Source organism: Triticum dicoccoides, chromosome 4B (assembly GCF_002162155.2).
Source record: "Triticum dicoccoides isolate Atlit2015 ecotype Zavitan chromosome 4B, WEW_v2.0, whole genome shotgun sequence".
In the NCBI taxonomy this organism is placed as follows: Eukaryota; Viridiplantae; Streptophyta; class Magnoliopsida; order Poales; family Poaceae; genus Triticum; species Triticum dicoccoides.
In genome coordinates this window covers 172,405,174-172,418,898 of record NC_041387.1, presented here as the reverse complement: position 1 = coordinate 172,418,898, position 13,725 = coordinate 172,405,174, and positions in this window count along the sequence as shown.

Sequence of the window (13,725 nt, the reverse complement as noted above, 5' to 3'; positions counted from 1 at the left end):
TCCCCCCTCCACTCCATTCGCTCCGCCAAAGTTGCCCTCCCCGCCGCGCCGATACGTCGGCACCGCGGTTCATCGAGGGGACGCACGGCGATCCTCTCACTCCCACAGGATGCTCTCGTAGACTGTCGTCCTCTAGCCGCGCCGCCACCTCTGGCTACGTTCTTGTGGAGGCGCACAGCGGTCAGCGCTGCCACTGCTGGCGACGTTCGTTTGGAGACGCTCGGCGGCCAGCTTCTCCCACGGTACGTGCATTCTAGACTGAGGCCCCGTTCATGTTGGTGTAGCACTGAATGTTAACTGGTAGACGCTGTTAATCTCACTGTTTGCCAAAGTAGTTTACTGTCAATATGATCTTCTTAAGAAGCTTCCTTGCCCTATTCTGCACTCAATCTGCTTAGCTGAGATGGCATGCCAAGGCCGATTAGTTGCTAAAATATCCTGCCATATATTTATTGTGACATAGATTGCCATGGTCTAGTAGCCAATCTGTTAGGTGAAATATCTCTACACCGTTTTATACTCGATCTTTGTTGCTGCGATGGCCTTCGATAGTTCGATGGCTGTGTGCTCGGCCTCATTGACTGCTAAAACAGACTGCCATAATTTAGCACTCAAATCTGTTTGCTGAATTAGCTTTACATATATTTTGTTACTTAGATCTGCTCGTCCAAATATCTTGACATAGCTTTAGACATCGACCTAGGTATTTTTCTGGACATCATAAAAAAGCATATATGTTTTTCCTGTAATATCTAGTAGAAGAACTAATTTGTATGTCTAATAGATGGACATGACTTGGATAACTTCTGCTCGAAGATTCTCCGCTGCATATGTCGAGGGGGTTGAAAACTTCATGAACTTTATCAGAGCTGAGTATAGTGGTCCGAAATCAGATGTGCTCTGCCCGTGTAGCAGTTGTATGAATTCAGTTACAAGACCCCAGTCAACTATGCAAAATCATCTACACTTGTATGGGATGTCAGTCACATATACTAGGTGGGTTCATCATGGTGAAGCTGTGAACGTCAATGTTATTGACTACGTGGAAGCAGCAGATCACCATCTTGATCTGCCTGATGCTTAGGTGGAAGAGGAGGAGGAGGTGGTGGTGGCAGAGCCAGTGAGTTTGACCAACATTGAAACAATGCTACGAAATGCTCATGCATTCCGTGAACTTTCACCTGCAGAAGAAAAACGGTGGGCCCGCATGTTGGAACAATGCAACGTTGCTGTCACCCCAGGAAATAATCTGTCAGTATTCTCAGCTATGGTCACCTTTCTTCAGGTTAAGACATCTGAGCGGATGACCAACAAATCATTCGATGCAATGTTGGCTGCTTTCCGCAAATCTTTCCCAGATGCGTCTGAGTTGCCACACACCTACAGTAAAATGAAGAATTTCCTTCGTGCAGTTGGAATTGGATATGATATGATCCATGTTTGTAAGAATAATTGTGTTCTGTTCCGGAAGGATTATGCCAACTTAAGTGAATGCCCGAAATGCAAATCATCAAGATGGAAAGATGGCGATGCTGTGAAGAGGGTTCCTCATAATGTTTTGAGACATTTTCCAATTACACCAAGATTGCAGAGGTTATTTCATGATGCTGAAACAAGAGAGGATGTACTGTGGCATTCTAGGAACCAGGAGTACAGAGATCAAAATGTAATGAGCCATCCATCTCATGGTAGTGAGTGGAAAAGCTTCAATGATAAACACAAAGAGTTTGCTGCTGACCCGAGAAACATTAGACTTGGCTTAGCTTCAGATGGATTTAACCCATTTGGCCACCAGAGCGCCACATATAGCATGTGTCCAGTGCTTGTTATCCCTTACAACATGCCTCCAAATGTCTGCACCAAAGAATCAAACTACATGATGGCCTTGCTCATCCCAGGTCCAAAAAGTCCTGGAAAGGATTTTGATTTGTTCATGGAGCCTCTTGTGGAGGAACTTCAACAGCTATGGAAGGGTGTTCTCACTCGAGACCTATATAGCAGCCCACCAGCTGATTTCTTTCTGCATGCTGTTGTAATTTGGTGCATCCATGATTATCCGGCTTTGGGCACTATGTCAGGGCGAACAACACCTGGTTACAATGCATGTGTTCGCTGTGACAGGAATCCGCTGTCATATGCAATACTTAGCAAGATCTGTTACATTGGACACCGCCGTTTCCTTGCCAAGGACAAGACGCATCCTAGAAAATACCGAAGACATGTGTTCAATGCAAAGCATGAAAACCGTGATGCGCCAAAGAGGCTCACCGCCAATGAGTTGCAAGTGGAATTAGAGAAGGTCAGGCATATTACACTAGGAAACCATCCTGGTAATGGTAGCGGGAAAAGGAAGCGTGGCACGGTAGAAGAGAGATTATTGTTTACCCGCAGGTCCACTTTGTGGGACTTGGAGTATTGGAAAGATTTGGATCTACGGCATAATCTTGATGTGATGCACATCGAGAAAAATATATGTGACAGCATTATCGGCACACTTCTTAACATTGAAGGCAAGAGGAAAGATACCTTAAAATCTAGGATTGATTTGACACACCTGGGTATCAGAAAGGATTTGCAGGTGCAAGATGAAGGTAAACCACGGGATATGGCACCAGCTGTGTACGTCTTGGACAAGGTAAAAAGAAAAGGATTCTACGAGGTCCTGTCACGTGTGAGATTCCCACATGGATTTGCTTCCAACCCTGAAAGGAGAGTCAGTGTAGATGGAAACAAGGTACAAGGGTTGAAAACTCATGACTGCCACGTCCTACTTCAAAGGGTTTTACCTGTTATCCTTAGAGGATTGGGCCGCCCTGACTTATACAAAGCAGTTGTAGAGTTGGGACAATTCTTCAGGGAACTCTGCAGTAGAAATATCAGGATAGATGCTTTGGAGCGTCTTAGAGACAAGATACCAACTATCATATACGACCTTGAGAAGATATATCCTCCAGCCTTCTTTGATGTGATGGTGCATTTGGCTGTTCATCTACCTGATGAGGCACTACTTAGAGGTCCAGTATAGTATGGCTGGATGTACCCTATTGAAAGGCGGCTAGGCACTTTCAAGGGCTATGTTAGGAACAGAGCTAGACCCAAGGGTTCCATTGCAGAGGCCTAAATTGCTACAGAAGCGTTGACATTCTGCTCAAAATACATTGAAACGGCTGATCAGCTTAGCAAAGAGGTGGGTGAAGACAATCCCGGGCTCAATGTTTTCGATTATTCTGTTCGAGTTACAGGGAAGAGTCGACAAGAGGACAAACGTAAAGATTTGGACAAAATGGTTTGGTATGTGTTGAATAACTGTCCTGAGATACTACCTTATATCAAGTAAGTGCAGTACTGCAGCTTATACATCGTAATCTACTAAACTTGCAGCACATTCTTATATATTTAGATGTTTGACGCGGTCACTATGTTGTGCAACATCTACAAAGAGGAGTTACTGCCGCAAAATCCAAGAAACATTGACAAACTGGTTATGGCAGGATTTGCGAAATGCTTCAAGAACCATGTAAGCTTTTGAAGTGCACTATCAGTTTTTTAATATATTGAGTACATAAGATGATCAGTTTATCTATTTTCTAACCATAGGTTAAGAAGATGCAGGAGGATGGGTAGGCAGTTGATGATGCCCTTTACTCACTAGCAAAGGGTCCTGATACTCGGGTAAGACATTATGAATCTTGCATTGTTGGAGATGTGCGCTACAACACCCTTGCACGAGACGAAGGCAGGAAGACACAAAACAGTGCCATCATGAGCACGGATATGTATGACAAAGAGACAACTGAAATGTATGCTAACATAACAGACATTGTTTAGTTGTAGTATATCTCCAGTTTCGAGGATCATCGGTGTGTGGTTCTGTTGTGCTGTCATTGGTATAACCTGTTTTCTAGGATCGTAAAACCCAGAGCTGATGATTATTTCAAATCCATCAATGTCAAGGCAACGTACCAGACCAACGAGCCTTTTATTTTGGCAAATCAAGTAACACAGATATTTTTCTTGGAAGACACATTTGCACGTAGCGATGACTGGAGAGTATTGCAAAGGTTTGAGCAGAGGAATTTGTTTAATGAAGTTGCACAACAAGACGATGCTTACACTGCTCCTGATGTACAAGATAACACAGATGTTCCTCATATCTTTGAGAACCATCACGTCAATGACGCCGGCAAAAAGATTGTCTGTCGTGTTGTGGACATACAAGAGTTGATCAAGAAGAAGCCAATGTTTGAGGATGTTGAGGACGAAGAAGAAGATGACACCATGGGGAATTACGATTCAGACTGATACACATGGCGAAGATGTTGACGCTGCTACTGCGGATGATGATTACATTTCTTTTGTCGTATTTGCCTGTCAGAAGACGTTTTTTATCTACTATGTGAAATTGTGTTTGCTATGACAACTGAAACCTGATGAGCATGTTGTTTAGTATTTTGTTGTGAGAACATCACTTGTTATGTATGCTGATTTGTGTTTAGTGATTGTATGACGACTAAAACATGATGACATTGTTGTTTAGTTGTACTCATATCTGGCTCTGAAACTTGAATTTGATGACATAGTTTGATGTTGGACTGCAATTTGCTCGACGTCTTCGAATGAGAACAAAGCTGACCCAACAGGGCCTCTGCTATCTATTTATTTATATGAGCAAAAGGGGATACCCCCTGATTTCTGTTAATTGAAATCATTAGATGTCCACAACACTACGCCCAGTCTGCTACACAAGTTTCATTCATTACTAGTTTCAGCAAAGTGCTCATGTCGTAGCCACTAAATACATCACGAGTGCTACATACACTGCAAATAAAGAGACAATCATCCTACGGAGCACATCGATTTTGCCCATTATCTTCACAAGCTCTTTCATCTCCTCATTGCTGTTAAGGCCGTTCAGCAGCTGTTGCTTGGCCATGATCAGAGGAACTGCATCTTTAACCTTCTGCTCTACATCTTCCTCTTCTGCCATTCCTTCAGTTACTTGTCCAACACCCCAACCTGCTGGTATTGGGATTCCTCGGCTAACCAAATAATCAGCATAGTTGCATTCCTCCACATCAGCAACTTCCCAGAAATACAAATCACACGAATCTTCCCTTTTCTGCATGAATCAAATTGGAAGATCATCAACCAAACTATTAAAAAAACAGCAACTAAAAGCAACAGAACAAAACTTAAACATATTATTACCCCATGATTCAGGCATTTGTAGAAGACTCAGCCAGGGTTGCAGATTGTGGTTGAGACGCAATGGATGACTCTGCGTGATTTGCAGCAGTGGCACCACACCAACGGCAGTGGGTTGCGATGAGCAATCGGCTGTGGTGCGCGTGCCGGCGGGGGTGTGATGAGACCCACAGGCGATGGTACGGGTGGCGACTTGGCGCATATCTGGTTGTTGCCTGCTGAAGAGCAGGTGGACGAGCAGCCAACAGACATGGTTGCTGCGGCCAGAGCTTATGATGCTAGGCAGAGTAAGTAGAGAAGAGGAGAAGTGAACGTTGGATAAGTCAGTTTCATTACTTGCAGAGTAGCATAGCACCATATATAGTCATAGTCTAGGTTTGGATTCGAACCAGCTACAGGAGCACGTCTTTCTTTTTTCTAAAACTTGGCAACGTCTCTTTACTGGTACACTAGCTTGTTATGTACGCCTTCCCAAGTCTTTAATTTTCTTTCCCTTTTTTGCGAGGAAGGAAGGAGGACAAAATTGAGAGTTCCTCGGACTCGAACCCAAGACCTCTCGGTTGAAAACCAAGGGTGCTAGTCACTTATGTGGCGAACATTCCCTGTGAGGAGGACGGCAGACGAATGCATTTTCCTCTCAGTTTTCTTCCTATATATAAAAAAGTATGCTACTTGGTGTCCGCTTAGTCAAAAAACGATTGTGCCAACCTTGACCGTTCGATTGACATTCAACGTCTGTCGCGTTTCTTCAGTCTCTTCTTCCTCGAGCCGCCAAAGCCACACCAGCGCCGGCGGGACCGCCTGCTCCCGCCTCCCACGGCTGGTTGTGATCTTCCCCAGCTCCTGTTCGTTCCCATCTGAGGCCTCACCATCGTCCTCCGCCTTGGTTCGCTTGCCGTGGCGCCGCCCTCCGGTGTTGTCAACATGGTCAACAACCGAGAGGAATAAGGAGATGACTGTACATGGTGAGGATGACAGTAGGGACCCAGCAGCGCGCGCAGTAATTTTGTTTTTTCGGGACGGAGAAGGGTATCAACTGGGTTGTGCGGGACACGTGGCCCGTCTAGCCCAGGCTTTTATTTCACATGTTTAGCACATGACCAGCCCAGTTTGTTTTTTTCCTTTCTGAAAAATGGCTAGCCAGCTATTTTGTTTTTTGCAGAATAACCAACATAGGCCTACTTGCTTTTCTACACCCTGCTGGGCCGGAAATCTTTCAAGACGAGGAGGGATGCATTTTGCCCAGAAAATGGGCTATAAGTAATAAGAAATGGGCTATAAGTAATAATAAATGGGCTGTAAAATGAAAAAAAAATACAGCAAACAGGCAATTAGTTCCCAAATACTGTTTTCTTTCGGATTTTGATATTTTAAATTTCATTGTTTTTGTGTGGGTAAAATTTCATTGAATCTAAATTAAGGTATATTTAGATTTAAAATTAATTTGAATCTGGCTCGAAATTTCGGGCTGTATGCTGTTTGGGACAGATTTGGAGGCTGACTTGTGGGTCTACTAGGTTGACATGTGCTTTGGCTTTGTCAACTTAGTCCACAAACGATTCTAGAAGCAGTGACCGTTGGATGTTAATCCAACGGCCGTGCTGCTTCTTCAATATCTGATCTTCTTGCTCCAGCCGCCCAAACCAGCTCCGGTGGGACTGCCTGCTCCCGCCTCCCGTGGCCGGCTGTGCTGCTGCACAGGCCGCACCTCCCCACACTACTTCATTGCTGGCCAGGCCATTCCTCTACTCACCCACACCTCTTGTTATTTTCCGGCAACGGTAGCCGGACCAGTAAACCCTCGTACTCCCCACTGCGTGGGCAACCATTGCCGAGTCTTCCCTGGCTCTGTGTCGTTCCCTTCCTAGGCCTAGCTGCCGTCCACCGCCATGGTGCTCTCGGCGCGTCCTGGTCAACATGGTCAACGAACGACATCCATCGGCCGTGGACTATACACGCAAAATAATGATTCCTCCACCTGACATGGGGACCCACCGGAAGGGCCTCTGTATTTCGTGAAAAAAATGTCCCCCCCCCCACTGACAAGTCGGACCCACTAGCTATATCTTCGCACGCAAGGAAGTGCCTCCTTATTACGCACAAAAAATGAATACCTACCCTGCTAGATGGGACGCACCATAGTGGGAGGATGACTTGTGGGCCAACTAAGTTGACGGGGACAGAGGGCTTTGTCAACTTAGTCAATATGAGCGATTCTAGCTCCAGTGACCGTACGATGTCCATCCAGCGGCCGTAGTGCTTCTTCAACCTCTGGTCTTCTTGCTCCAGCCGCCCAAAGCAGCGCCGGTCGTGCCGCGTGCTCCTGCCTCTCGTGGCCGGCTGTGATGCCGCGGAGGCCTCACCACCCCCTACTACTCCCACCATTGGCCAAGGGTATCCCTCTACTCACCCACACCCCCTGTTATTCTGCGGCGACGGCAGCCTCACGCTGCAGCCGAACCAGTGAACCCTCGTACTCCTCTCCGCGCGGGCTACCACTATTGCATCTTCCCCGGCTCCGCGTCGTCCCCTTCCTAGGCCTCGCCGTTGTCCAGACCACCGCCCTGGTGCTCTCGGCGCGGCGTTGTCAACGTGGTCAACGACCGACTTCCATCGGAAGAGTACTGTACGTGGAGAGGCTGACAACTGGGTTGAGGCGGCCGCAAGGAAGTGCCTCCTTATTATGCGCAAAATAATTATTCCTCCACCTGACAGCAGGGACCCACCGGACGGGCCACCTTATTTCACAAAAAAAATGTTTCCCCCTAACTGCTGGGGCCCACCGGATGGGCCAACGTATTTCGTGAAAAAAATGTTCCCCGCGCTGTCAGCTCGGACCCACCGGAAGTGCCGCCTCATTACGCACAGAAAAATGAATACTCCCCTTGCTAGCTGGGACCCACCATGGTGGGAGGCTGACTTGTGGGCCTACTAAGTTGACTGGGACGGGGGCCTTTGTCAACTTTAGTCAATATGAACGATTCTAGCTCCAGTGACCGTACGATGTCCATCCAACGGCCGTAGTGCTTCTTCAACCTCTGGTCTTCTTGCTCCAGCCGCCCAAAGCAGCGTCGGTCTTGCTGCATGCTCCTGCCTCCCGTGGCCGGCTGTGCTGCCACGGAGGCCTCACCACCCCCTACTATTCCCACCGCTGGCCAGGCCCTGCAGCGACGGTAGCCTCACACTGCAGCCGAACCAGTGAACCCTCGTACTCCTCTCCGCGCGGGCTTCCACTGCCGCGTCTTCCCTGGCTCCCCGTCGTCCCCTTCCTAGGCCTCATCGTCGTCCACCGCCCTGGTGCTCTCGGCGTGGCATGGTCAATGTGGTCAAGGAACGATTTCCATCGGACGTGGACTGTACGTGGAGAGGCTGACAGCTGGGTCCACGGCTGCAACAAGGAAGTGCCTCCTTATTACGCGGAAAATGATGATTCCTCCACCTGACAGCTAGGACCCACCGGACGGGCCACTGTATTTCGCAAAAAAAAGTTTCCCCCTGACTGTTGGGACCCACCAGCTACATCTTCGCATGCAAGGAAGTGCGTCCGGGCAAAAAAACAAAACGATTCGCCCCCCTGACCGCTGGGACCCACCTGCGACACCTTCGCACGCAAGGAAGTGCGTCCGGGCAAAAAAAATGATTCGCCCCCCTGACTGCTGGGACCCACCAGCTACATCTTTGCACGCAAGGAAGTGCGTCCGAGCAAAAAAAAATGATTCGCCCCCCTGACTGCTGGGACCCACCAACTACATCTTCGCAGGCAAGGAAGTGCCTGATAGTCGGGACCCACCTGGTCGAAGCGTACATAGTGTTGTCATTATGGTCGCAAACGTGTACGTACATACTAGTCGTTGTAGAGGCGCGCACGTGTCGTAGTAGAGGCGCGCACGTAGCATGTATACGTACGTACAACGGCGAGGGTGCAAAAAAGAAAATACGGCCACGTACGTACATACGGGCAGGGTCTCGAACGCCTACTCGCGCATACGTACATGGCTGGGTCGGAATGGAGAAATAGCATCGTCGTCGTGTTCATGGGGAGGCAACGGAATGCGTCGTGTTCATGGGGAGGCAACAGAATGTGTCATGTTCATCGGGAGGCAACGGAACGCGTGGGAGCCAACCGGCTTGGACGGAACATGCGATGGAAACGAGGCCTGGCGTACCGCACAACAGAGGAAACGGCGTTGTGTTCGACTGGCCACATTCGAAACGGGACCCTGTTCATCGGGAGGGGTCTGGCGTACCACAAAATGGAGGAAAAGGACCTCCTACGGTCGAAACGGGGGTCCTGTTGATCGGGAGGGGTGTGGCGTACCGCAAAACGGAGGAAACGGACCTCCTACGGTCGAAACGGGGGTCCTGTTGACCGGGAGGGGTGTGGCGTACCGCAAAACGGATGAAACAGACTTGTGTTGGAGCGCTACGGTCGAAACGGGGGTCCTGCTCGTCGGGAGGGGTGTGGCGTACCGCAAAACGGGACTCCACGGGATACTGTTCATCTCCACCGTCGACCTCCTCTAGCCTCCACGGGCTACCGTCGACCTCCTCCAGCCTCCACGGGCTCCTGTTCTTCTAGCCTCCACCGCGCGCTACTCCACCGGCTACTGTTCAACCACCCCTCCACGGGCACCCCTATATCATCTACTGTTCATCCAGCCCTCCACACCACGGGGTCCTATTCAACCAACCCTCCACGGCCACCCCTCCACCATCTACTGTTCATCCAGCCGTCCACACCACGGGTTCCTGTTCATCCAGAGGCAACGCCACCGCTCACTGTTCATCCAAACCCCCACGCAATGCTCAATGTTCATCCAATCGATCAGCTTCAGTTAGTAGCAGTAGCGAAGGAATCGCTCCATTGGGTTCAGTTAACAGCCATCGATCGATCGCTCGGGTTCAGTAACGCATAGCCTACAGTGCAATCGCTCGGGTTTAGTTAGAGCCCAACGCCTCGCTCGGGTTCAGTTAGAGCCAACGCCTCGAACACACGCGCATACCTGTATGAGAGAAACGCGCATCGCTCGGCCCCCGACCTCCCACCGTAACCGGCAACTCCCCGAAATTTTCCTCCCCCTCGCTTCTACCATAGTTTTTTCCGTCATGGACGGCCCAAAGAATGTCATTCGGCTGTGTCTCCGGCCCGCCCAGGACGAAAAGCCCATTTACTGTCATGATTTTTTGTCATAGAAGTAGGAGCCCACCACATCTATGATGATACCGGGTTTTGTCACAATTATCGTCATAGAAGTGTCGTATGTATGACAGGAAAAAAATTCGTTCGGCCCAAAATGTCACAGATGTCTCTTTTTTTTTGTAGTGTCCTTGTTGGGTTCGACACTCTTACTTATCGAAAGGACTACGATAGATCCCCTACACTTGTGGGTCATCAGTCCTTGAGGAACCGCCTGGACCCCCAGAGCCTCCCGAGGCTCAGGGCTCCGGTGGCTCTTGAGGGTCGGCCTCTTCACCGCACATCTTCAGCTACTCCAACACCCCCTCTACAATGGTATCAGGTGACATCTTTCGAGTTAATTTCAGCTGGGAGTGCCTTCAAGGCTGCATCATTCCCAGGTCGCGTGGGTCCGTCCCTGCGGCATGTATCCCTTTTGCTTATGTCTTTAGTTTACCTTGCTGGGGGCGCCCCTCGGGCTGCATCATCCCCAAGCCACTCGGGCCTGACCCAATGGCATGTATCCCTCCTGCATTTATCCAAGTTGATTTGTCTTTCATGCTTAACCTGCCTATGATTATCATCTTCCGCCTACCACGGGCCTTCTCTCCCTCATGCAAATCGCTTGCGCATTAAAAGGGGGGCTCCTGAGCATCGAGGCTCAGGGGCTCTTACTGGCTCTCCAGCCGTCACCCCCCTGGCCTTGTCCACGGCATCGCGACCTGGCATACCAGCAGCGGCTGAGCTCGCTCAAGGGCCAGGACCCGAGGATGTAGAGCATTTGTATCTAACCATCTCGCAGGAACACACAGCCATCCAAGGGTCAAGACCTGGCGCAACCCGCCTTGAGGTAGGGCCTCGTGAGTCCCGCGCTGGCTCACGAGTGCCCACATACACCTCGTCTAGCCCTGCCGTGCAAGCCACGTGTCAGGGAGGGGCTATACATGCCCTGGGGGCTCCTCCCGGAGGCCCCCCCCCCTCCCACGTACCAGTGGAAGCACCATGCTCCGCGCTGGCTGACAACACTGCTGAGGAGCGGCTATGCCCGTACACATACGGAAGCGCTATGCTCCGTGCTGGTGATAAACAACTGAGGGCGGCCCACGGTCGTATCAACCTCAGGGAGCCCAGAGCTCGGTGTCTGGCCTCATTACAACGCCTCCCCTCGGGAGCGCCACACGAGGGGGCTGGACACGAGGGCTGCGCCCGGGTCACGCCCGAGCACACGCCACCCAGCCAGGTCCCTTAGACCTGGTCATCGCGCGCCCCTCCCCGAGTGGAGCCAAGGTATGAAGACCGTTTGAACGTCAAGGGGGACTCCTGAGCATCGCGACTCAGGAGCCTAACTGGTCACGTAGCCCCTCACTCCTTAGTTCCGCAAGGCTAACAACGGTTGAGGTATGCGCAGGGCCGGGCCCTGCCGACGTAGAACGCCAGATCCACCCCTACACTCCCTCCCTATTTGTTGTTTGCGCATCAAGGGGGACTCCTGAGCATTGTGACTCAGGAGCCTAACTTGTCAAGTAGCCCCTCACTCCTTGGTTCCGTCCTGGTGATCCGGTCGGGGATAACGGCGGTTGAGGTATGCGCGGGGCTGGGCCCTGCCAACATAGAACACAAAGCAAATAGGAAGGAAACTGCAAAATCTCGAAGCAAATCCAGAAGCAAATATTACAAACCATAATTGTCTTCACGATACCGAACGCAAGTTTAAATGCCTCCACAAGGCACAATGCATATTGCAGGAGTTAAAACAGGAAAGAAGCCGCGAGAAGATCACCCTTGGGCAACTCCTTCATTCGCCAGGAGTCCCGTCTCCGTGGTGGTGTTGCCTCCGTTGGCTCCACCTCCCGAGGCTGTGGAATCAGCAGCACCTGCCCTTGGCACAGTGTCAATGGCGCGGAACTTCGCCAGCAGGGCTTCTGCTTGGCCCTTCACGGCTTCAGCAGCAGCGGAGCACTCGGCATCCACAGGCTCCAGCAGCTCGTCGAGGTTGGCGCTAGGGTCGCGAAGGTAGATGTGGCTGAGGACATGCGTCAGTGCTGCAGAAGAAAGGACGTGAGCTTCAACCTCGGCCATGGGGCCGACACCGGTCACGACTTCCTCAAGCGCTTCGACCAATAAGGGAAGCAGCTGGGCGGGGCGTCCTTGGCCCCAGCCAGCGGCTTCTCCAGGCCACCATCATAGAGCGTCTTCAGCGCCTTGCGAGATCTCTCCTCAAGATCCATGAAGGCCACATGGTCCTCGGCCAGGACCTTTGCCTTGGTGTCTAGCTCGGCCCTCTTCGTCTTCAGCTTCTGCTCCAGCGTCCTCAGCCGGCCGCGTTCGGCGGACAGCTTGGTGTCGCGGTCCCCGATGGCATCCTCCCGAGCCTTCATCTCCTCCTCCTTCGCTTGGCGGTTGCGAGCTTCCTTGGTGAGCTCGTCGCGCAATCCCTGCAGCTCGGCCTCCAGCGCCTTGCGGTGGTCCTGGGCGACTGTGGCATCCTTTAGCGCCACATCACGGGCGGCTGCGGCCTGGGTGGCGGCTTGCTTCTCCTCCTCAGAAGCTGCCACATCCCAGCTCAGTGCCGCTCGGACAGAGGCGTCAGAGTGAACCCAGCCAGAGATCAGCTCCAGGCGCCTGGCCACCAGACGGGAGTTGGTGCCCTGGAGGTCTTCTCACAGTTGGCCTACCTCAGTAAGGGCACGGTCCAAGATGGCGGAGGAGGCGGAGGAGTCCGGAACCAGTGGTATAGGAGGAGAAGGCGGCAGCGTGACCACAGCTTGGGAGACTGGGGGCTCTTGAGTCTTGGCTACTTCAGCAATAGCATCAGGCGTCGGCACCTCCGGAGCCAGCAGGCCCATGGGGGCTAGCACCCCACCAGAGCGCTCCTCCGGGCCTCGCGAGGACAATCGGGTAGGGGAAGCGCGAGCTTCACCACCTCCCCTTCCCACGGGCAAAGCCACGGCTGCAGCAGATGAGCCTGCCCCAGGCGGGGTCACCATGTCCCCCTTCTTCTTTGCCACAAGCGGCGACCTAATCACGTGATGGAGAACGTCAAGCCCCAGCAGCAAAAACAAGAACAAGATGGAGTTCGAGCACTTACTGGTCAATCACGGCGTAGGCCGCCGGCCTCTTGCCAAGCTTAAAGCCCGTAAGCCTCTTAGTCTGGGGCGCAGCCCCGAGAATACGAGAAGCAGAAGAGGGCGCACCAAAAGGGCTGGAGGCGGCTTCGGGTGGTGCCTGGGCAGGAGTAGCCCCTCGGGAGATCAGCCCTGACCTGTCTTTCTTCGGGATCACGGGCGGGTCCTCCTCCTCTCGCCTGGCATCGGCCTCGTCGTCGTTCGGCAGGGTGCGGAGGA